The sequence below is a fragment of the Parasteatoda tepidariorum genome, chromosome 6, assembly GCF_982258835.1.
Source record: "Parasteatoda tepidariorum strain Cologne lab strain chromosome 6, Ptep-v5.0, whole genome shotgun sequence".
In the NCBI taxonomy this organism is placed as follows: Eukaryota; Metazoa; Arthropoda; class Arachnida; order Araneae; family Theridiidae; genus Parasteatoda; species Parasteatoda tepidariorum.
In genome coordinates, this window is record NC_141760.1 from 90,940,058 (window position 1) to 90,964,889 (window position 24,832).

A 24,832-nucleotide genomic window follows, 5' to 3' on the forward strand; every position below is an offset into this window, starting at 1 on the left:
CTTATAATATGTATGTAAAATTATTGTGTTTCCAGTGAATACTTTTCTGTATCTTAAATTTCAATTTCGGTGATTTCATAGCGAGAAAAAGCTTTATTTCAAAGAACTGGATGAATTTTAACGACTTTTGATTACTTTATACATATAATATTACTGCAGTGAATATTTTCTTGCATTTTGGGATTGAAATGCATTGTTCTCGATGGGTTAATAGCTAGATGAGACTTTATTTCTAAGAGAAGTGATTAAATTTAAAGAGTTTTACTTACTTTATGCATGAAAAATTACTGTGTCCAGTAAATATCTTTCTATATTTTGCAAAATTTTTACAGTTTAAATCTCTGTAAATTTTTACAAGACTCCTAACAGATGATTTCCAGCCAGCATTTTTTTATGGCGTACTAGTTAGTTTAATTATAATTTTAGATTTTAAACCACTTTAAACATATTTTTATCTGTGTGAAACTCAAAATTGTATTAGAAATATAAACTTCCAAAGCTAAAATGGTAGAATCATTTTGTTCAGAATATTCTACAAAGATAGACTAATTAAAAGGATCAAAACTATCTTCTGGAAGTTTCACTGCTTCGATTGAAAAGTATCGAGAAAGAGGGATCAATTTTAGTGCTAATCTTAGATGACCATGAGCGATTTTTACTCATTCTTCTATTTGGAATAATAAAAAAAAAACACGGATCAATTTCTCATTAAAAACTCCTTCGCAAAAACATTCCTTTACTCTTATTGATCAAGAAACTATGTGTTCTAAATTACAGAAGAAAGAACTACCTTTACGATGCTTACAGAAATATTGATTATTGATAATGAACAGGGAACCACAAAACAAAAGAGAAGAAATCAAACATTCGAAGTTTGAAACTAGATGTGTTCAAGTAATTACTATGAAAATTATTCTAAATTATGTGTTTTTTTCTCTGACTTGAAAAGTTTTTGTGAATTATTTCTTGGTGATATTTCTTTAATTTAAGAACAATGTTTCATTTTAATAAAAAATAAATTATTTAATTTATAAATTCCAACAACTAGATAGATTTTAGTTATTTACTTCATTAAAATGTTTAAATGTTATGGATTTCATGTTATCAGAACAAAAAGAATGTTTAGGATTTGTGCTTCAAGTTTCAGTTTTTGCCGAGCTGGTTTGTTAATTAATAATAAATAATAAATTGAGACACTCATTCTTTTTTCATGTATCATAACTTGAAAAGACAGACTGTTCATAACAGACAGAGATCATAACAGACCGTTAGGCCCATGGATATGCAGTTGAAAATCCACCGCACCTGCAGCACCAGAAGACCAAGCAATAACAGACTAAATGACTCAAAAACCCCAAGTTTTGCTCCAGATGAGTACCAACTCGACCTGAAAGGCAAAAGAGGCTAACAAGGGCGTTGGAACCTTAAGGCTCCAATCCCTTAAGGTTAATCCCTTGAGACCAATCCCTTAAGGTTCACCAGCAGACAATCCGAAAAAAATCGGGGGTCGTAATTATCAGAGACGACCCGCGCACACCCCAAACCATTGGACCGAAATTCCAATGAAAGGCAACTGAACTGCCTTTATTAACCAAAATACAAAACTTTTAGTCAAAAAATAAAATCAAATTAGAGATTTAATACCATAACTTGTAAAAGAAAATGAGCGTTTATAAATGAATAATATTTAATATTGTAAACTGAAAATAAACCATATTTATATTTATGATTAAACAACTCATCAATAAAATTTGCAATATTAAAAAAAAGAAGTTAGATTCATTCTTTCCTGATCAGAACTTGTTCTGACTATCAATGCTCTTTTCTGCCACACAATATAGGTTTAAATCCTGGGGATTAGTGTTGGAATGCTTGCCAATGACTACATAGCAGGCAAAAAATGTTCTTAAACGCAGACGAATCATGGATTATGGTTGGTTCTTTACAGCAAAACACATATTCTTGATTTCATTTTCTCTCAACGTAACTGCAGACTCCGCTCGCTGTACTCGTCATAAGAATTACATTGAATTAAAATGCATCGTTCAAATTATTAGTATACATACTGCACATAGTTAAAAATCAAGGCACAAAATAAAATACTTATCCACTACATGTATAAGCTGTTTAACAGGTTTGATAAATGAATTAATAAAACGTATACGTGATTATTAACGATAACATTTAATTTGGATAATATAAATTTATTTGGAAAATATCAATAGCATTCAATTTGAATCAATTGGGACCAATAAATATTGACGAAATGGGCTCTTCGTTTTTCATTTCTTCCTGTGGGGTTTAGCAGTTCTTCATCTATTGCCGTTTATAATGAGCACTATTTTGGAGATTTAAGTAAATTCTCTTGGTTGGATATACAATATTGGGAGTCTGACGCAAAAGAGTATTTCGAAATGTTTTATCAATTAAAAATAATGCTTTTCTTTTTCTATTATTTTAATGAGGAGAAAAAATTATGTTTAGATTTCAATTAGAATGCGAGTTAAGACTTTGTATATATTCTTTCCGTAATAAAAATTAATTCCGTATTCAATTTAATCTATGATCAGGTTTCGTCGATTGATAATATTGATAGCTCTTAAATTTACTTCTATGTAAAAGATAATGAAATTAACAGTTTTAAATTTTGGAATTTGTTTATTAATTATGAGAGAGAGCTTGAAAAATTAATGCATAATTTTATTTGAAAATTGCATTCATTGTTCTAATAATAAAGCACAGTTCATTTAGTTTTAGAAATTTATAACACGAATTATATTTAAAATTTTTATGAATTCCTATTAAATATTGAATATTTTTCTGCGCTAAAGGGATGCGAACAGAAATACTACATAATGCAAACTTATTTATACCGTTCAAAGTAGTATCTCGCGTCCTTGAATTAAGATGGCAACAAGTCATATCTGACTTATTTAGTTGTAGTAACCATTTTTTTAAAGTGTCATTTAAATATACCTTTATTACGTTTAAATACACGTTACGTCTCAAATCTATTTAAATGCAGTCATTTCTAATGAATCAAGCGTAAATTTCACTCTTTCTGGATGGTTTTATAAATAAATAAAATTCTCACATTACAAAGACACTTAAGGTATCCAACTACTTTCAAAAACTTTTTTTTCCTAAGATATAAATAAAAAATTTTAAAAACTCATTTAGTTGTTTAATTACGTGTGAAAACAAATATATTTAGGGAAAAATCATTATTATTATTTTCTTTTTATCTGGCCTTTTTTAGGTAAAAATAAAAATTTTTTTTCATACACGATAAACAATGTAAAAAAAAATTTATCTCATAAAACCGAAAAAAAATACCCTTGAGGATTTATAAGGCTATCATTGATGCTTTGAACTATTATCTTAAAAGCAAGTGTATATACTATTAAGTTAGGCATCAATGTAGCTAAAAAAGAAAATTTTTAAAAACTTGTCTGCGCAAAAAATGAAATTATTTTTTTTCTTCTGTAATCATAAACGCTCATAAGAGTTTTAGGCAATTGTTTCTTTCTTTTTAAATAATAATAATCCTTGAGATATCGTGTTTAAGGTAGTGCAAAATAGCAAAAAAATCTGAGTTTGAGATAAACACATTTGAAATCCTAAAATTATTAATTTATCATTTATCTACTGTTATCACCTTGCACAAAACTACTATATCTTTATAAATAATTGGATAGCAAACAAAGGTTAACTATTTTTAGAAAACAAAAAGAAAAGGGATTCTAAGTTTATGAATTTATGATTTATGATTTATGAATTATGAATTTATGAATTATGAATTTATGAATCATGAATTTATGAATTATGAATTTATGAATTATGAATTTATGAATTTATGAATTTATGAATTTATGAATTTATGAATTTATGAATTATGAATTATGAATTTATGAATTTATGAATTTATGAATTTATGAATTTATGAATTATGAATTATGAATTATGAATTTATGAATTTATGAATTATGAATTTATGAATTTATGAATTTATGAATTTATGAATTTATGAATTTATGATTTATGAATTTATGATTTATGAACTTATGATTTATGAACTTATGATTTATGAATTTATGATTTATGAATTTATGATTGATGAATTTATGATTATTACCCAAATACAAAAATTTTGCCCAAAATATTGCACTAGTCAAATACTTTAAAAGGATGAAATAAACTGTTTTCTGCAATTATTATTTAGAAATGAGCATTAATAATGAATGGCTATATATTAATACCCTTTAAATTCCTTAAAATTTCGAGAAATAATTTACTATTTTTAATATTGAGATAGTTAATTAAAATTCTAGAAATATTCTAACTTTGAATTAAAACAAATTTAATTATTCGTGAAATATCAGATGAGTTTCAGGAATGAAATAAGCGCTTAATTACTGAAAATACTGCATGTTTAATAGGATTAAAATACTTTTGAAACAAAATAAACATCACAAATCGAAATTATTTCTAATTGATTTATATTTAAATAACGAAACAATTTTAAATAGGTAAATAGTTTCGTTATCATTATGTTTGTTTAAAACGTTATTTATAAACTACTTACAATGAACTTAACTAGGAGAAAATAGTATTAAATATTTTGCTTCGTTTATAGTTTAATTCAATTTTCATTTTTGCAATCCTTGCACATAAAACGAGATTTGAAAATTGTACTTTTTTCCAATTAAAAAATAATATGTTATTATAGATATTATGTTAAGAAGTTTTTTGCAATGCAATAAATATAAAAATTAATTCGATGTAACAATAAATGTAGTAACAGTGAACTATAAAATATAAACACAATTAATAGGAAAGGTTAAATGATAAGTAAAAAAATAAGAAGTTATAATTGAAATAAAATAACCAGTGACATTTTCAAAGAATAGCTTTTTTTAAGTCAAATTTTCATCTAAGATAGTTTTTGGGGAAAAAAATTGAAAAGATTTCTGCGTGGACAATTAGACGTTTGAGTGTATTGTACTAACGTTAATTAAAATTTTAGGAAACTAAGTACTCGCTTTTAAGTAAAAAGTAGTTATTCAAAAACATTTGTTAAAGAGCATTTAGATGGAAAACTGACACTTTAATAAATAATGTAATTTATCACTATATTGCTCTTAACTCTGTAAAACTGATTGTAGCAAACATTCCCGCGTATTTCTTTTTCTTAAATTTCGCACTCTACTTTTTCGTTGTTTTTTTTATTGTAATTACAAATTTGGGACTTGTTAATTTATTTTCTATTCCAAAAAAATTCGCCAAAAAATTAAGTATCCTAATTGTAAAAATGATTTTTTTTGCATTTAAATAGCTAAAACGAAAAAGTTACGGCGAGTAAGATATTAGTTTTATAATCTCACAGAAATGGAGTTTAAAAATTTTGCTTAAAAAGCAATAATTTGTTCTTACAAAACTATGAATCTTTGAAAACGCAGAAAAATAAATAAACAAAATTTTCTGCGTAGTCGAATACCCTAAAATATTTTATCTTAAGCAGAGGGGGTGTCAAGGCACCAATTAAATCCCAATTTAGAACTCTAATTAAATTTATGTAATTGTAGATAAACGCAATTTTAGAAAAAGTCCTTAATACAGCATGTTAAAGAGGTTAATCTAAAATGTAAAAAAAAAAAAAAAAAATTTATATATATATATATATATATATATATATATATATATATATATATATATATATATATATATATATATATATATATATATATATATATATATATATATATATATATATATATATATATATATATATATATATATATATAGAGAGAGAGAGAGAGAGAGAGAGAGAGAGAGAGATATGAGAGAGAGAGAGCTACTCTCTCTCTCTCTCAGGTTTTCATGGTTTCTCGCCCAGGAACAATGTCTTCATGGGGCACATTAGGACCCATAATCCTCATAGAACAATCCCTGACGTCTGTAAGCTACTTGAACATAGTTGCAGACCAGGTTCACCCATTCATGGCAACAGTTTTTCCTGCGGGGGATGGTGTTTACCAACAGGATAATGCACCATGTCATAAGGGTTGAACTGTCATGGATTGGTTCGAGGAACATTCCAGTGACTTCCAAGTCATGTCTTAGACCCCAAATTCACCTGACCTTAATCTAGTAGAGCATTTGTGGTCCTACTTGGAAAACCAAATTCGTGCTGCCTCGCTACGCCCTCACAATGTTAGGGAATTGCAGGACCAGTTGGTGAGCGCTTGGTACCAGATACCTCACACTACCTATCAGCACCTTGTGGAATCAATGCCACGGCGAGTGCTAGCAGTTTTGAGGGCTAAAGGTGGTCCAACATGTTATTAGCAGAGTGGTCATAATGAAATGGCTCTTCGGTGTATATATATTATGTTTAATATGTATGAGTTGAGTGGTAAAAATCAAAATAGGGTTCGATAACCAAGAAAATAAAACATTCCTAACAGTCTGTTTGTCAGGATTAGATAATGTATGTACTTAAATAATATTAATATCTTAAAAGAAACACCTTGCTCGTCATTTCCTGAAAACCATCTATCTTGATTAAAAAATTTGTAAAATTAACCAAAAAAATCTAGGAAAAGTCTTGTTTTTGCTAATGATCTTTCCCACTAGCAAATTATGACTCCGCGAAAAAAATCCATTCAAATGACACTATGTTTTACACAAGTTTTTTTTTCCCCTCACGAGAACTTATCCAAATAATTCTGCTTCCGATCAAAATGTCCAGGATCTATTTTCTTGATACCTGCAGGTATAAAATCCTTGAACTCGTTCTAAGTTTTGTTAGGCGTAATAGTTTCTTAGATTCTTCTACTTTATTTTTTACACTAGAAAATGTTTTTTCATAGTAATAAAAAAACGAGTAATAATAAAATAATAATTAAAAATATTTTTTTTATCTGGTGACCTCAGTTTTATTTGAATATCGGAATTACATTCTCAACTAGAGCTTGAAGCTTTTTTTTAAATATGTGGCATAAGTGATTAAACAGCAGCTTGAAATTATTACCTAATAAAAAAAACAAAAAAAAACATCACAACTTTAACTTGCATGAATCGAATTTCAATCTATTAATTTAGGTTTTCATACATTATATTTTTAGATTAATTCACTAATTTATATTCTAACTAGTAGAAGTACAATTAGTACTGATTGTTTTTTAATTCTATTTGGATTTTATTTACTCATGAAACTCCTGTATTGTTAAAATAGTTTTTTTTTTGATGTGATATTATTCACCTCTTGGTGCAATACAACATTGCACATAAAACCCATTCTTGTACTTGATTGAGAACCTAGATGTAAGGTCTTGAGCTGCACAGTACAATTTGTGTATGGTCCTCGGTAGCTAGTAAAATCAGTAAGTGGGAAATATCGATACTGAGTACAGCTCTGATTAGATTTGCAATTCTTTAACTTTAATGACCACATTGACTAACTGCTGGTTGATGCAGGAGAGCGTAACACTTAATTTATAATTACTTGACTATACTTTATTTGCATTAAACATATTATATCATTCTACACTGAATCCCTGTTAGTTATAAATTAGTTTTTTAACACTTACAAATTCGGTAATAATTTTGGTAATGCTCTGTGTTTGGTTAAATATTTTTGGTAATTTATGGTGCTTTAAAACTTACCCTAATTGAAATTTACGCCTTAGAAAATATACTCGTTGCTTTTACAAGTAAATCTATTCAGATCAAGTTTAATATCATTGAATCCATCATCAACGCAATTTTCTATTCCAAGACATTTTTGGTGCACTCAGAATTTTGGTTACAAAAAACTTTCAATTCTTGCACGAGAACTTTTGTTAATATTAACTCAACTTTTTGTGCTAATAGCTTTGCTGATATTAACTTTTTCTGGTAAATCTAATTTGCTAAAGTTAAACTGAATTAAACGATGCTTAATGTTATTTTTTCTATCTTCTTTCTAAGACTAAGTAGTTTTAAAAATTATTTGTGTTCTTGTGATCTCCTTTAATCTCTCGGTCACGTTTATTTAAAAAAAACTAAATAGACCAAAAATATTTCTTATACAAACGGAAAAAATTATGTTTTTTTAAGTTAACATTGAATATAAGGCTATGAAACATACATTCACTAACAGATTTTACTCACTCTGTAGGATTCTTCAAAGTTCTAGTAAAAATATATATCTAGATTTTATTTGAAGTTGAACTAAATATTGCAGTTTCCAAGCCCTTAAGAAAGATGAACTATTTCAGAGTACTTTTTCAATGCAAAATAAAATCAGAAGAGAGAAATCTGAAGACTCAATTCAATTCAGAACTAAATTGTTGCCATTTCTGTTCGAGAAAAGTTCGAAGAATTTAAAGCTTCAACTATTCACCAAAGAAACAATGCCTCCCACTATTATTCTACTATAAATTCCTTTCTCCATTTTTATTATGTTTTTTAGCAATAAAAAAGATGTTTCCAAGACTCTTTCTAAATTTGAAGTATTTTAAATAGGAAAAGATAATGCAGAAAAATATTTGGGGAATCGTACTAGAAATTTTTTTAAAAATTAACTTTTATGTAATTTATGTAAAAATAAAAGAGAATTAATAAATAATTGCTAATAAGTGTTGCTAATTTTTTCGTCTCAGAAAATCTTCTCTGAGTTAATTAATTTTTAGCTATGCGGGTGAAGTGTTTTAGGCTGTCAAATTTTTAGAAATTTAGAATAATTAATAAATAAATACATAAATAAAGTAAATAAATAAATAATAATAAATAATGAATAATGTTAAATAAATAATAATAAATTAATAAATAATAATAAATTAATAAATAATAATAAATTAATAAATAATAATAAATTAATAAATAATAATAAATTAATAAATATCAAGAAAATTGATGAAAATAGATGGAAAAATATATAATCATAAATTAATAAATAAAAAATACTGCTCTAAGCGTAGCTGGCTAAAATCTTAAAAATTAAAAGTAATATAAAATTAAAAGTAATATTAAGGGTTTTCAAATATTTATATTTTCTGCATTACCTATTGATTTCATAACATATAAATTGTTTTAATCCTGTATTTTCAAAATTGCTTTATTTAATTTCTCTTAAATGAAAGAAGATTCATCAGAAACGATTCTTTGTCTAAGGTTTTGAAATAAAAAAATCAATTATTTATCATACATTTATCTATATTATACAGGCAGATGATAGAGATATAATAAAATTTTCTATAAACTACTTATTAATCGAAAAGTGTTACAGTAAATCAACCAATCCTTTCATATTTTTTTTTTTAAATAATTATTTTGAAATTACCAACTATGTATTCAATTAACTTCCGATCATCAAAAATCATGCATTTAGTTTATTTCTTACCGTGCTCTGACTAATTTTAATTTAGTTGTATGTTTTAGTTCCGAACGTAAGTTGATATTTACGTTTCACTTGCAGTTCTTTCCAGTATATTATATTTTTTTAATAAACCACTGAACATTCAACAAATTTTAAATTACCAACCTACGTTTCCTAAGCATATAATTTCAAATTTATCGTTCATCGCCTGAAATGGTCTTCAACTTTGCAGAGATAAAACTAAATGCACGAACAAAACAAACTTACGAAACAAAATGTCGACTAAAAGTAATACATCATTTTGCTGATTTTTCAAGCTTCAACTCACATTTGGCGAACTATTACTAACTTAAAAATTCACAAATTCGTGAAAAAATCCGCAAAAATATTAAATGTGCCATATTTATTTTATTGACTAATTATTGAATCTCAGAATTATTCAATTTTGTCTCTCACTTGCTTAAAAATCTGTAAAACCATTATTTTTAAAGCATTTTCAAAGCACTTTTGTCAAGAAAAATAAAAAAAGCTTGGATCAAAATGACTTAAATTTGAATAAAATCAATAAATATAAACTATATTCACCATCTTACCATAAAGAATTACCTGGGATTTAAAGTGTATTAACAGCTAAAACATTTTAAAAATTAAGAAACATTGTCAAAAGTCGCCAATTTCGCCAAATTTATTCACCAAGATGAAAATTATTTAAATTAACGATTAATTTTTTATTTTATTTTAATTTGAATAAAATCAATAAATATAAACTATTTATACCATCTTACCGTAAGAAACGAATAATTAATTACCTGCGCTTTAGAACAGATTAACAGCTAAAACATTTAAAAAATTCGGAAACATTTTTGAAAGTCGCCAATTTCGCCAAATTTGCTCACCAAGATGAAAATTATTTAAATTAACTAATAATTCTTTACATTTGCAAATTTTATAATTCCAGACAATACGAGATTAGAATGTCTTTTTAAATACTCTATTCAAACAGTATATGAAAAATGATCTTCACTTAAAAACAAAACTGTGTTTTTTTCCAGTTTTGTTTTTTTGCTTTAGTTTCATAATTAGCAAAGACAGCGCTTAACGACGATAATTAATAAAATGTTTTTTACAAAAACTTACAAAAGTTATAAGAATATGTTATTTGCTAAAAGGCGAAGTTTTATTTGAGGATGAAATCTCAAACACATATCCAAACACAATCAAATCAATATTTCACCATATTTCTTACGTTTTCATCAATTTAAAAAATATTGCGGAAAAAACTATTGACCCCAAAAAGTTCCCTTTTCGTATTTCTTGTATATTCTCCATCTAATTTCAAATTTGTCGATCATGCCTTTCATTTTTTTCTTCTCATTTATTTTTCAAGTTTCAACACGAAAGGAAATGCAAAGGCATTATTAATGTTTAAAATCTTCACGAAGTTTCTATTAACGTTTCACAATTAGATCACATTAAAATAATTAAAAAAATAATGATAATTTAATGTTCTTTAGAAGAAACTACCAGAGATCCAAAATGAGCTATTTTCTAAATTCTTGTATTGATTTATTGATCATCTGATTATTAATTTATCGATAATTTGCTTTTTTTGCTGAACTTTCTGGATTAAACACGAATCAAAAAACAGAAATTAAAATATAAATCGTTGAACTCTTTACGCAGGTTCAATTTTCATTTCACAAACGGCACACATAATAATAGCTCATAAACTAACGACCGTTTCGAAATTCTTATGAAATATCAAGTAATCTCAAATGAGCTATTTTCTAATTTCTAATTGATCATTCATTTCATTTCAAATTTTATAGGTCAATTTTCAGTTATTATGAATTTATTTTGAAACCCGTTGAGCTCTTTAGATTAAACACGAAACAAAAAGAAAACAATAAAATGAATAATACTAAATTTTAATTTAGATTTAACAAACTGAAATTTATAATTGTCATTAATCTGTGAGGAGTTCAACTCACCGTGGTTCATAAATTAAAGACATTTATAAAATTCCCATGAAGCAATCCAAAAAATGAGCTATTTTCTAATTTCTAATTGATCATTCATTTCATTTCAAATTTTATAGGTCAATTTTCAGTTATTTTGAATTTATTTTGAAACCCGTTGAACTCTTCAGATTAAACACGAAACAAAACGAAAACAATAAAATGAATAATACTAAATTTTAATTTAGATTTTACAAACGGAAATTTATAATTGTCATTAATCTGTGAGGAGTTCAACTCAACGTGATTCATAAATTTATGACATTTATAAAATTCCCATGAAGCAATCCAAAAAATGAGCTATTTTCTAATTTCTAATTGATCATTCATTTCATTTCAAATTTTATAGGTCAATTTTCAGTTATTTTGAATTTATTTTGAAACCCGTTGAACTCTTCAGATTAAACACGAAACAAATAGAAAACAATAAAATGAATTATACTAAATTTTAATTTAGATTTTACAGACGGAAATTTATAATTGTCATTAATCTGTGAAGAGTTCACATCACCGTGGTTCCTAAATTTATGACATTTATAAATTTTCCTTGAAGAAATCCAAAAAATGAGCTATTTTTTAATTTCTAGTTGATCAATCATTTCATTTCAAATTTTCATTCATTTTACGTTCTTTGAACTCTTCAGATTAAACACTAAACAAAAACAAGACTATAAGTTATAAATCAATGCATTTTTTTACTAAATTTCAATTTACATTTCACTATAGTTCATTCATTAATGAAAATTCTCATAAAAAAATATAAAAATAAGCTATTTCCTAATTCCTAGTTGATCAACCATTTCATTTCGAATTTATCGATCATGTACTTCATTTACTTTTCTTTCGCTAAACTCTCAAGATTAAACACGAAACAAAACTCAAAAAATGAGTTATGAACCTTCTAACTCTTCATCAAATTTGAGTTTACATTTCACAAGGCTATCATATATTACACTTTTCCAAAAACTACCGACAATTCAAGAGTTGCCCACTCAAAATGTGCCATTTTCCTCAGGCCCAAAAGTGAGTTTAACTATATCGTGTTACTTTTCAAGTGCAAGATCAAATCTGAAATGCTACACGAGACCATTTTCTTAGCGAGGGAAAGTTTCTGAAAGATCTAAGACTTCTACTATCAAGCTAAGAAACAATGCACCCTACCATCATTCCTCTCCTAACTCATTTCGAATCTTTTTTAGAATTTTTTTGTTCTCTCCTCCCATCTACGTTCTTTCGTGATAGAGAAGGCGTTACCTAACGAGCTTCCAGGAGAAGCTTGAATAAATGAAGGTGATTTTAAGAGCATCCTTTCGGCAATTTTTCATCGTTACATTGTACCCTGCTTCTTGTTTTCCTTTGCGTTTTTAGAAGAACAAATTCAGTGGAGTAGAAAACATTCCCTGCGATCCTCCTGTTCTCTAGTAGTGTACAGTCATTTATGCCTTATATTTATTTAAAATGAATATAAAGTTTCTTTTTTGGAAAGGAAATGTTTGGAGAATTGATCACGCGCGTTCATTTTTGCAATTTTTGATATTTTTTTAAGGGGGGGTGGACTAAGAATTTTATAGACTTCCTGTTTTCTAAATTGATCATCTGGTAAAGTTAGACTGATTTTTTAAAAAAAAATGGTGGATATTTTTCTTTTAATATCTGAATTATTTATTACACTCATAAAAAAGTATGATCAAAACTACTAGGATTTAGTAAAATATACCACGTTTCGGACTCTATGGGAACACTCAAAAAAGGAACTTGACCTAATTTTTATCTAAGGGAGAAATAAAAATTAAAATTATTTTCGAAATTCAGAAATGATATTTGTTTGAAATAAAAACAATAAACTAATAATATTCGTAAAAAAAAATAATAAATAGTAAATAAACAAAATGAGTACATTTCCAAATAATAATTCTTTTTAAATATTAGCATTTCTAAGACTAGTGCATGTTTAGAAATGAAATTTATGATTTAGAGTTAATCATATGGTTTAAAAATAATACTATTAGCGCTAATTAAAGAAAAGGACTGCTTATTTCAAAATGTCTTATTTTTAATAACTATGCAAACTCTCACATTGTTTGATGTTATATTTCTTAAAACCTCGAATAATAAGTTCCTGCATGACATTTTATATTACCTACGAATGTTTTCTCATAATTAAATATATGGTACAGATAAATTTCAGAAAATATACATTGTGTAACAAAATTATGTTCCTACTGGAGTTTTTATGATTTTTAATATAAGTAATATAAATTTTATAAAATTAAATTAAGTTAATGAAAATGAATGAAGAACAAAATACATGCAGATAATTTTTAACGATATATTTAAAAATGAATATTCTGCCTACAATTTCAAAATTTTCCACGAGAAATATCCGTTAAAAATTATAATACCACCTGCTAAAATGAACTTTTTCACAAAATTAAAGGGATGTTGATCCATTATTTTTTTCTAGATAATTTCAAGTATTCGATTTTCCATAAACTCCATCAATTTTTTAAACTAAGTTTTAGGAATTTCATGCCATTCAACCATAATAATTTCTTCCATGTCGTATACTGAAATATGTTTCTGGTTATTTGCATACAATTCTCTAGCCAAGTAACCACACGAATTTTCTGTAGGATTAAGATCAGGAGTACGGTTGGCCAGGTTAAGATTTCCATTTTTTTCTTTCTGATACAAATTTTTAGTTGATTGGGACGCGTTTAATGGTGTATTGTCTTCCTGAAATTTACAGTCTGACTTTTTTAAAAAGTAAGATGTGGACCAAAGTTGTTGATTACAGCTAGTTGTTGATTACAACTATAGACTATTTTTTTCAAGAATACGCGACAGGTCACATTTACCATCATACGCAAAAGCGCCTTAAACGATATATCGAGCCACCGCTCATCTGCCTATCAAAAAATCAAGAAGTTATGTTCGCAAAACATGCCAGTAGTAAGTATTATCATCCGGACCATCCAAACTGAGTTTTTTTCATCGAAAAAATTAACATTTTTCCACGTGACATCTCAGGTCATGATCTCCTTTACCCATTTCCCTCTCTCTTTTTTACGAAGCTTGTTATGAAGCCGCCAAGACTGTTAGTCTTGGCTGCTTTCTTTTTAATTTTCGAAAAACAACATTCGAATTTGATCTCTAAGTGTGCCAAACTATTGAATGGGAGACGGTTCTACTTGTTCGCTGTGTTATTTTTCAAGTAGATAAGATCTGTTTCGTTGCAAGTTTGAAAATGTATCAATTTTCCCCAAATGATGCCAGAACCTTTGTATTTTCCTTAAAGTACCTCTTTTGGTTTAAATATTGTAAGCAGCAGTTTTAAAACGTTTAATTAACTTACATATTCCACGTTCCGACATTTCAGTCTTTAAAAAACCAAATGTTTCGAACTTCTAGCTTGGAAAATTCTCTTCCACGAAACATTGTAAATTTTCTTATGAAAACAGATAAACTAAATTTTAATTGCCTTTATCATATTACGGTTTGTGTTTTCTGCCGTGAAAAGTTGCAAGAAATTTAAAAACTCAATCAGTTTTGAAAAAACAAAATAAATAAATAAGAGGTCTTACACTTTTACAATACCCAGAGTTTAAAAAAAAATCGTTTTCTGCGCGAAACTGACTTAGTTTTTTCACTTTTTTATTTATTTAATGAAACATAACTTATTTCAGTTACCTCACTATTTTAGAATTATTGATTTTATACAGTGTACGGGGTAGTCTTATAATTTTGTAACAAATTGTGTGTGTTACGTTTTTTTAATAGATTTATTTATAAATAAATTCAAGTTTTACCAATGAATAATTAAGTGACTGTTATTAAAACGAATTGTTTTTGTTTTATTAAAAGCCAATTTCAGGGTAACTCCCTTTAATACACTTACCTCATCGTCCAAGAAGAGGGCATTTAATTGATAATAATTATATATTTTATTTGTGTTTGCTGAGATCTGGATTTTTCTAAGCAGCACAATGAAAATAACCGGAAATAATAATCTTTATTTCTATACAACTTTATAATCTTTATTTAATATAACTTTAAATATAATCAGTAAAATATTTCTGTAAAAAAAGCTATAATATAAGCTCATTCCAAATAATTAATTAAATCACCTATTATTTTATTTTTCAACTTATAATTAAAACCTTTTGTCAAATATTTGTTGTTGTTTTTTCTTATAAAATGAAAACTGAAAAAACATAATATTTTTGAAATACATTAATTATTCATATTAAACTTGTTTCTTTTGCATTTTAAAAGTTGAAAAAGCATTACAATACAATAATTGGTAGCAAGTATCTTAGAATAAATTTTGAATGTAACATTTATTAAACAGAATTGAAACAGAAAATGGTAAATTTAAACACCTCATTAAACATGCATGACATGAATAATTCAGCATAGTAAAATCTGTTGGTAAGTCCAATATAATTTTTTAAGAAAAATATATTTATTTTTTTTAAAATTTAGCCAACTACTTTATTCAAAGATTAGTAGTTAACATCGCAGTTTGTATTTCAAAAACATTATTTATTTAAGCCCAAGTTGAAATAATCTCATGCTTGCTTGTGTCGAAAATGTATTTAATTCTTTGATCTTTTTTTTAGAGCAAAACATGAAGTAAAATCGCCAAACATCACTAGAAAGAATCTTTAGTAAGTTAAAATTATTTTTTTTGCATCTCATTTTTATATGTAAGTCATATAGGAAGTGCGTTTAAATTGATATACGGTATTGTGTTTAGATTGTAATTAAAAAATTTCATGAATTATTTCATGTTTATCCTCTTTTCAACTTATGGTTTAACTTTCTTAAAACAAAAATTAGAAAACTACATTATTTCAGCTTTCTTACATTTTTATCCATTAAGTAAGGTTGTCTGGTGCGCAGAACTCAATCTATTGTTCAAAATTATGAATATGAGTACAAAAACACATTTGGAATTGCGGCCACTTTAGATATCACGTATTTTAAGCAGTCTCTATTTTCTTAAACATGTATTTCGAACAATCAATTCACATAAATAAGCATTTTGAGCTGTGTTCAAACACATATTTTGAGCTGTGCTCATTTTAGCAAACATGCATTTTAAAGTTCCATTTTTGAAAATATGAATACAGAGCTGCGTCGAAATTTAAGAACTCACAGATTAAGTTTCCAATTATCATAGGAAATAAATAGCTTAAAATGTGTGACCACCTTCTAGGGTAGTTAGGATTTTGTTTTATAACCGTCGTTGAACATCCGACCCAATTTTTGGGTTTACAACTAATAATGACCAACTACGCAGCCTTATAATTTTGAACACAATTCAGAAGACAAGGGAGCACCTGGATCAAGTATAGGAGAAATATGCTTTCATGGAGGACTTTATTTTGATTCAAATAACCCATATTTGTATCACATGGGAAGGAAGACCACGAGAACCTCCCAAGGTTAGCCCGATGACAAAGGGGATTCTTAACACATGATCCGTCTATCACTGAGGATATTTCACGCCTACATTGCAGTTGGTACAAGTCTGAAGCGGAATTCGTATCGCCCAGCCGTCACTGGAATTCGAACATGGTTCACCTAATTGGAAGGAGAACGCTTTATCTCCTCAACCATCGTGGCTCAGTAGTTAGGATTATCAAGATTAAAATTGCATTGAAACCAATGCCAGGAAATGTCACCATTATGGCGAGCATAGAAAGCTGTCCATAACAACAACTAGCCGCGTATAACAACATTTACGGACATGGGTGTATATGCAGTTTTAATTCTGATGATGTGCCCTAACTCCCTTAGAAGTCTGCTGCAAAATTGTTACGACAATATGTTATGTATAACGTTATACATATAAACGTATGCATTTCGTCAAAAAAGGCTAAAAATGTCATTAAAAAAACTAGAGCTCGAAAGGAAAACTGATTGCAGATCTTGAAATGAGCAATACAAAAGTATCTATTAGATGAAAAAACCCTTATGCTACCGAAAACAAAAATAAAAATATCCCCCGGTGAAACTAATTATTAGTTGCGAGGAGTGCGTGTAAATCCTATCACTTAGTTAAAAGTTATTTAGAGAATCAAAATTAATTTGGTGCTCTATATGGTTATTTTGAGTTTATTTTCCAACTAAGACGAATGCCAGGAAATGTCACCATTATGGCGTGCATGGAAAGCTGCCTATAACAACAGCTAGGCGAGTATAACAACATTTACGGACATGGGTGTAAATGCAGTTTTAATTCTGATGATGTGCCGCAACTCCCTTAGATGTCGACTGCAAAATTGTTAGGACCCTATGTTACGTACAACGTTTAACATATAAACGTATGCATTTCGACAAAAACAGCTAAAAATGTCATTAAAGAAACTGGAGATTGAAAAGAAAAACTGATTGCAGATTTTGAAATGAGCAATAAAAAATTATCTAAGATTAGGTAAAAAAATCTCATGCAACCGAAAATAAAAATATTCCCCGGTGTAATTAATTATTAGTTGGGAGGAGTGCGTGTAAATCCTATCATTTAGTTAAAAGTTATTTAGAGTATCAAAATTAATTTGGTGCGCTATATGCTTATTTTGAGTTTATTCTCCAACTAAGACTAAATAAATTCGTTTGCATCTTCAACGCGTTCTATTTTTAAAATCCCTCGCCACCTTTGCTTCTATTAAATTATTTTTCCGTCTAGCCACGGAAAAGTTTAATTATCGAGTATCCGAATATAGTCTAGTGTTTCGAATAGTTCTTTCTGATCTTTCATCCGAGATCTACGTGTACTCGGAGAAAGGCAGAAGAGTTTGAAGAAAGCGTGCAAAAAGTAATGAGATAAAAATAAAATAGGAATGAAGAAGAAGAAGAACAGTTCCTTTCATTACCCAAATAGAGAAAAGTTTTTACGCAAAGAGAATTACTTTGCCCAATTTTTGTTCCTTTTTTCTAAGCGATTTTTTTATTTTTTATTCTAGTATTTATTTCAGATTATAACAGAATGTTTGAAATCTCATGTGCCAAATAGAATTTTCTGAATATGAATAGAAACTTCGGTTAAAAAAAAATAAACCAATTAATTTTTTTTGAAGAAGATCAGATGTTGAAATATATTTCTCCAGTTCATTAATGTTACGACAGTGATTTTTTGGTGTTATCGAGTATCCGAATATAGTCTAGTGTTTCGAATACTAGCTAAATTTTATACATTTTTTTATACACATACATACACATTTATACACAATTTTATACACATACATGCATACACATTTATGCATAATTTTATACACATACATACTACTAGCTTAAATTTTATACATTTAAAATAATTCAGTAAATATTTATAATTTATACATTTTCTTTAATATTTTATTAGTTTTCTGCAAGTCTCGTATTTTGAACGGGGTAAAAAGTGTAAATAATCAGTACTCGGTATTAAAGACGATTACACTAATGATAATAACACTACGAGAATAGCACTAAAAACTGAGAGGCATGCATTGTTTCATTATATAAATAACTCCCTTCGCTCTTCGTTTAGAGCAGTGGCGATGACTATGGTTACGAGGTTGGGTCAATATTTAAGACAGGTTTTAGTTTTGGTCAGCGAAGTGAGAAGCTCCTCTTTTTGAAATGCATAGCAACAGATGACCAAGACTTTGGGGTGAGAGGAGTTCTTTCTGTAGATAAATTATACTGACACAGTAAACAATACTAATAAATAATAAAACAATAAGAATAATGTAATAAAGCAATTTATTTATACATTAATATTGATTGGACTTTTCAGTAATTGTTTGTTAGTAGATTACGAAAAACAATTTTTTTAAAAGTTAATCCCATCAATTTTAACTATGCAATTTTACTGTACTTATATCTTTTGGGTGATAAAAAACTCTTTTACTGCAGTATATGCATTAAGTATATCTCTACCTATATTAGTATGTTAGAACCTATTAAAACATCACATATTACCATAATACTAGTAGTACCTATTACCAAAATTAATTGAAAAATATTTAGAGTCAATAATAGCTGAGCGATTTCTTTTATAGTTATTCAAAATATTTTCTTAATATAATTCTACTTTTTAGTGCAAATCTCTTATTACAATTTACGTTGATTTTAAGATATTTAATTTTCTAAAAACACATTGCAATCGTGTGTTCCTAGAAAAACAAGTAATTTAAAATCAAACACGTGATTTCATCTATAATTATGAATACCAATTGACCCAGCCCTCAAATGCCATTCTGTCTGATCTTTGAACTTAACTGAAATAATGAATAAAAAATAATTAAACTATATAGAGTGGGGAGTAACTCATTTTTTGAATGAATTATACTGATTACTATACATTCTCACTACTAATGACCATATATGGCAACGTTACTTTTAAAAAGTAACGAGTAAAATTACAAGTATTTTTAAAAAAAGTAACGAGTAAAAAGTAAAAAGTTCTTATTTTAAAAAGTAACGAGTAAAAAGTACAAGTAAAAGTACAAGTACTAAACAAAAAAAGTAACGATTTAAAAGTACATTTCTAGGAAATCGAAAATTCAAAGTAACCTAAAATTTTATTGAATAATATTCTTATGTTCTTTAATGTTTTTGCAAAATTGTTGTCACTTATTTAATTATTTTTAATTTTGAAAGTTATGGATATTAATTTATTTTTAAATTCAGAAGAATATTATTATATAATTTTATAATATAATCGTATAATATAATTTTAAAATCAAGTATAATTTTTTCAAACTTTTTATGCATTTGCACGAAAAAGAAATTTTATCTATTGATTTTAATTTTTAGTTTCTTATTTTTATTTATTTAAATAACCATTGATTTAAAATTGTTTTACTCTTTAGAAACGCGTTTTAAAAAGCACAGTCATAAACAAAGCAAACACGGGGTTTCAGATAACTTTGTGATCTTTGAGCTAGTAAAAAATAATTGAATGTGCAGTATAAGTTGAAACAGAGGATATTTAAACAGGAAATTAGCTGTGAATGCATATATATTGCACATTAATTTTATAAATTAAAAAAACATAAGCATTTTTTTTAATGTAATTTTTTTACTTTTTTTTTTTTTAGAAAGCTTAGCGAGTTTTAGAAAAAAGTAACGATTTCATTCGATATTTCCGTTACAAATACTTGTACTTTTTCCCTGAAAAAGTAACGAAAGTACAAGTAAAAGTACTAAATTTAAAAAGTAACGAAGTACAAGTAAAAGTACGTACTTTTTACTTGTTCCGGCGGTACAAGTAACGAAAGTAAAAGTACTGCCATATATGCTAATGACATATTTTTAATGAATAGTCGTTAAATAATGATAGACGCTTCAAAAGGAATAGTTTTTTAGTTGTTAAATCTATTGATACGATTCATTGGTAATATAACAGTAGCATGACGACAGTTCTTTGATTAAATTATTATTCAATATTTTTGATTGCTGTTGATGCAGAAGGAAACTTTTAATCCCATATAATTCCAAAACAGCTGGTGTCTGAAATTTAGAAATCGACTGTAGGAACAAGTTTTTGCCCTAGAGTGATCTATAAAATTACTTAAAATTCCGTTCGGTAGAGATTTTTTAAAAAAATTTCTCGCAATAGTTTTGTTTATTTTTTTATACTAGTTTATTCTCTTTATTACTTTATCGCACGTTATTTTTTTAAATATTTTATCGCACGCTTAACTAGTTTTTTTATACTCAGTCATCAACATGAATCGCATGTGGATCTGTGCTACTGAATTAGTATTTATAAAGTTATCTGAAACCAAATTTATAGAACAGATTTTAAAAAAAGTGTTTCCATAGAGCTATAAACAGTTTAAAATCAGCGGTAACAGCTGAAAAGAAAAATACGTTGTGTGTTAAAAAGCGAAATCATTAAAGAAAAGGTACTGGCGTATTAAGGAGAACCATAAATAAATCTCTATTGACGCAATAATGTTTAATTTATTTTGGTAATTAGTACATCTGGTATTATAACAACGGTTCTAATGGAACGAAATCCATTAACATAGGAACTAATGCACTATAAAAATGACTGTAAATTGTAAAGAAGAATAAGCAATGTTTACAAAAAAAAAAAAAAAAAAAAAATTCAAAGAAAAATTCAGATTTTTTTCTGCTTTTAACTGTTATCCGCGCATTGTAAGAAATTTTCGCTCCTCTTACAGATTTCCTCTGTACTATTCTGCATATTAAATGTGTTTTGTTGACAAAAATGTTTTCGCCGTTTTTCATCCTAATCATGAATGGGTTAAAACCACCAGTTTTCTACCACTACTATTTATTTATTTTCTAATTTTTACAATTCAGTTTCACTTACCATACGATAACTCTACATTTATGAAAATCATTTTACGAATTGTTTTCTATTTTTCAACAATTATTTTATATTTAACATAATAGAAATAAAACTGCGATTTTATTTTATTGATAAATTGTTATTGACATTGAGAATGAATTCCGTTTTTAGCTGTTGATCTGCTGTTCAGTCAAATTCCTTTTCCAGCTCACACCGACCACAGTGCTGTCGTAAAATATTCTCTGTAGTAGACGGTTAATTTGTTAGAATCCGTTTGCCGCCGGAGGAGGTTTTCGTAGTCTTCCTTTTCATCTAAAAAGTTCACGGCGACGGCTGGTTTGTTCCAAAACTTGTCCTCGGTGTCTGGTTCAAAACTATAAGGCTAAAGAAATAAACATTGATAGTCGTAAACTCAGAATTGGGTCGGTTGTTCAATGCCAGTTATAAAGTAAAACAAAATATGGAGACACTGGAGCTATGGCAGCTCAAGAGATAAAGCGCTCACCTCACGTTTCCGTTCTCACCACCATTCAAGTTTTTCGATTGTTCTTTTCGGTTGGCAACGACCACAGAGCTATAAATTAATAATTTTAAAGAAATTTCTGTTAAAAAAAAAACAGTGTTTGCGAAAATAACGAGCGTTAGCGATCAGGGGGCGCAGCCTACAAGTTTTAAAAATTCCTTTATCACATCGACTAAATGGCTAAATTTTCTCTGACTAAATTTTCGACTAAATTTTCTCTGTTTATTCAAACGTTAGCGTTAACATTGCAAGTTACTTCATTGAAGTAGTAAGATTTGGCGTGAGAATTCTGTTCAGCACCCTCATTCTTAAAGATAAAAGGTAATTCGCAATGAAAAATAACATAATGAAATACTATTGTATAAATAAGTTAATTTCGAAGATAAATTGTCTTCAGAACAAAAACGGTTTTAACAAAGTCTATAAATAAACCCAACACAATTGAAAAACATTAAAATGCAACAAAATCAAACCGAAAATTTAGCTTTAAAATTAAACTATTAAATTAAATTTAATTTCAGTTACTTTCTTTTCTAAGCTAGTAAACCTTTCAAAAATACCTTTACCACACAGACCAAATGAAATTTGAAAACTATCTCTTTTTATTCAAAAAGTACTTCTAACATTACAAGTCACTTCACTGAATGAATATAAATTGACATGAAAAATGCTGTTCAACATTCCCATTCTCTACGATAAAAGGTAACTCTCAGTGAAAAATAACAAAGTAAAATAGTTGAAAAAGTAACTTAAAAGATAAATTCTCTTTAGAACTGAAACTGTTTTAACTAAGTCAATAAATACCAGCACAATTGAAAATCATTTCAACGTAACTAAATTAAACTGAAAATTTAGCTTTAAAATTAAACTATTAAATTTAGTTTAAATTCAATTTATCTCTTTTCCCAAGCTAGTAAACCTTTCAAAAATACCTTTACCACTTCGACCAAATGAAATTTGAAAATTATCTCTTTTTATTCAAAAAGTACTTCTAACATTACAAGTCACTTCACTGAATGAATATAAATTGACATGAAAAATGCTGTTCAACATTCCCATTCTCTACGATAAAAGGTAACTCTCAGTGAAAAATAACAAAGTAAAATAGTTGAAAAAGTAACTTAAAAGATAAATTCTCTTTAGAACTGAAACTGTTTTAACTAAGTCAATAAATACCAGCACAATTGAAAATCATTTCAACGTAACTAAATTAAACTGAAAATTTAGCTTTAAAATTAAACTATTAAATTTAGTTTAAATTCAATTTATCTCTTTTCCCAAGCTAGTAAACCTTTCAAAAATACCTTTACCACTTCGACCAAATGAAATTTGAAAACTATCTCTTTTTATTCAAAAAGTACTTCTAACATTACAAGTCACTTCACTGAATGAATATAAATTGACATGAAAAATGCTGTTCAACATTCCCATTCTCTACGATAAAAGGTAACTCTCAGTGAAAAATAACAAAGTAAAATAGTTGAAAAAGTAACTTAAAAGATAAATTCTCTTTAGAACTGAAACTGTTTTAACTAAGTCAATAAATACCAGCACAATTGAAAATCATTTCAACGTAACTAAATTAAACTGAAAATTTAGCTTTAAAATTAAACTATTAAATTTAGTTTAAATTCAATTTATCTCTTTTCCCAAGCTAGTAAACCTTTCAAAAATACCTTTACCACTTCGACCAAATGAAATTTGAAAATTATCTCTTTTTATTCAAAAAGTACTGCTAACATTACAAGCCACTTCACTGAATGAATATGAATTGGTATGAAAATTCTGTTCAACGGCCCCATTCTTTAAGATAAAAGGTAACCACCTATAATTACGTTCTAAGTCTGTTTTCCAAATCTCTCTCATCATTCTTATAGGGTGGAAAAGCTGAAGTATATGGCAGCCACCATCAGTTATTGGCGCGTTTGAAAAGTCGTGCAAGTACTGCTCCCGAACTCATGAAGAAAATCTAATTTATTGGATAGAAATCTTCATTTATCAACGTATAATAGCTGTAATTTTCGAGTTTTAATGAATAAGGATTGCAGATTATTTCTGTTTGTTGGTAGAAATACTTTCAGTGGAGTAGTTATCGTTATTTCATAAGTAATTACGATATTTTGTGGAAATAATTGTTATTTATCTAACACAACTTGCTTTTGCTGTGCAATATGTAACAATTATAAGACAGAAAATGTTTTTTGGAAAAAGCAGGAGAAAAAAAAGCTATTAGGATAATTGCTATTTAAAAAGGCTGAAATTTAATATTCTTTCAGTGTATGTATCAAATTAATTATATGACTAATTATAAATAATGCGAAGCCAGAATTTTCTTTCTCGCAATATTTTAGTTTTAAATGAGAATTATTTGCTACAATTTGCAGAATAGGAGGGGAAATGGCTTCGAATTCCAGCGATGACTTGTCAATAAGAATTCCACATCCGGTTTGCACCGACCACAGTGCTGATATGAAATATCCTCAGTAATAGACGGATCATGGGGTTGAGTCCCATTACCATCAGGCTAAATGTGGAAGGTTTTCCTCTCCCTGTAACGCAAATGATGGTTAGTTCAATCAAAAAATCCTCCACGAAGGTTAATTTCTCCCAGTACTTTA

General features: G+C 27.6%; 1 protein-coding gene across 1 annotated transcript in view; it reads left to right on the top strand.

Annotated features, from left to right (window-relative positions):
- Positions 1 to 24,832, top strand: part of LOC107443661 (toll-like receptor Tollo) — a 138,427-nt gene that overhangs the window by 94,336 nt on the left and 19,259 nt on the right. Inside the window, exon 3 of the mRNA XM_016057604.4 lies at positions 16,002 to 16,049. The gene's annotated coding sequence lies outside the window, so the exon portion shown is untranslated. The remainder of the gene's footprint in view (positions 1 to 16,001; positions 16,050 to 24,832) is intronic.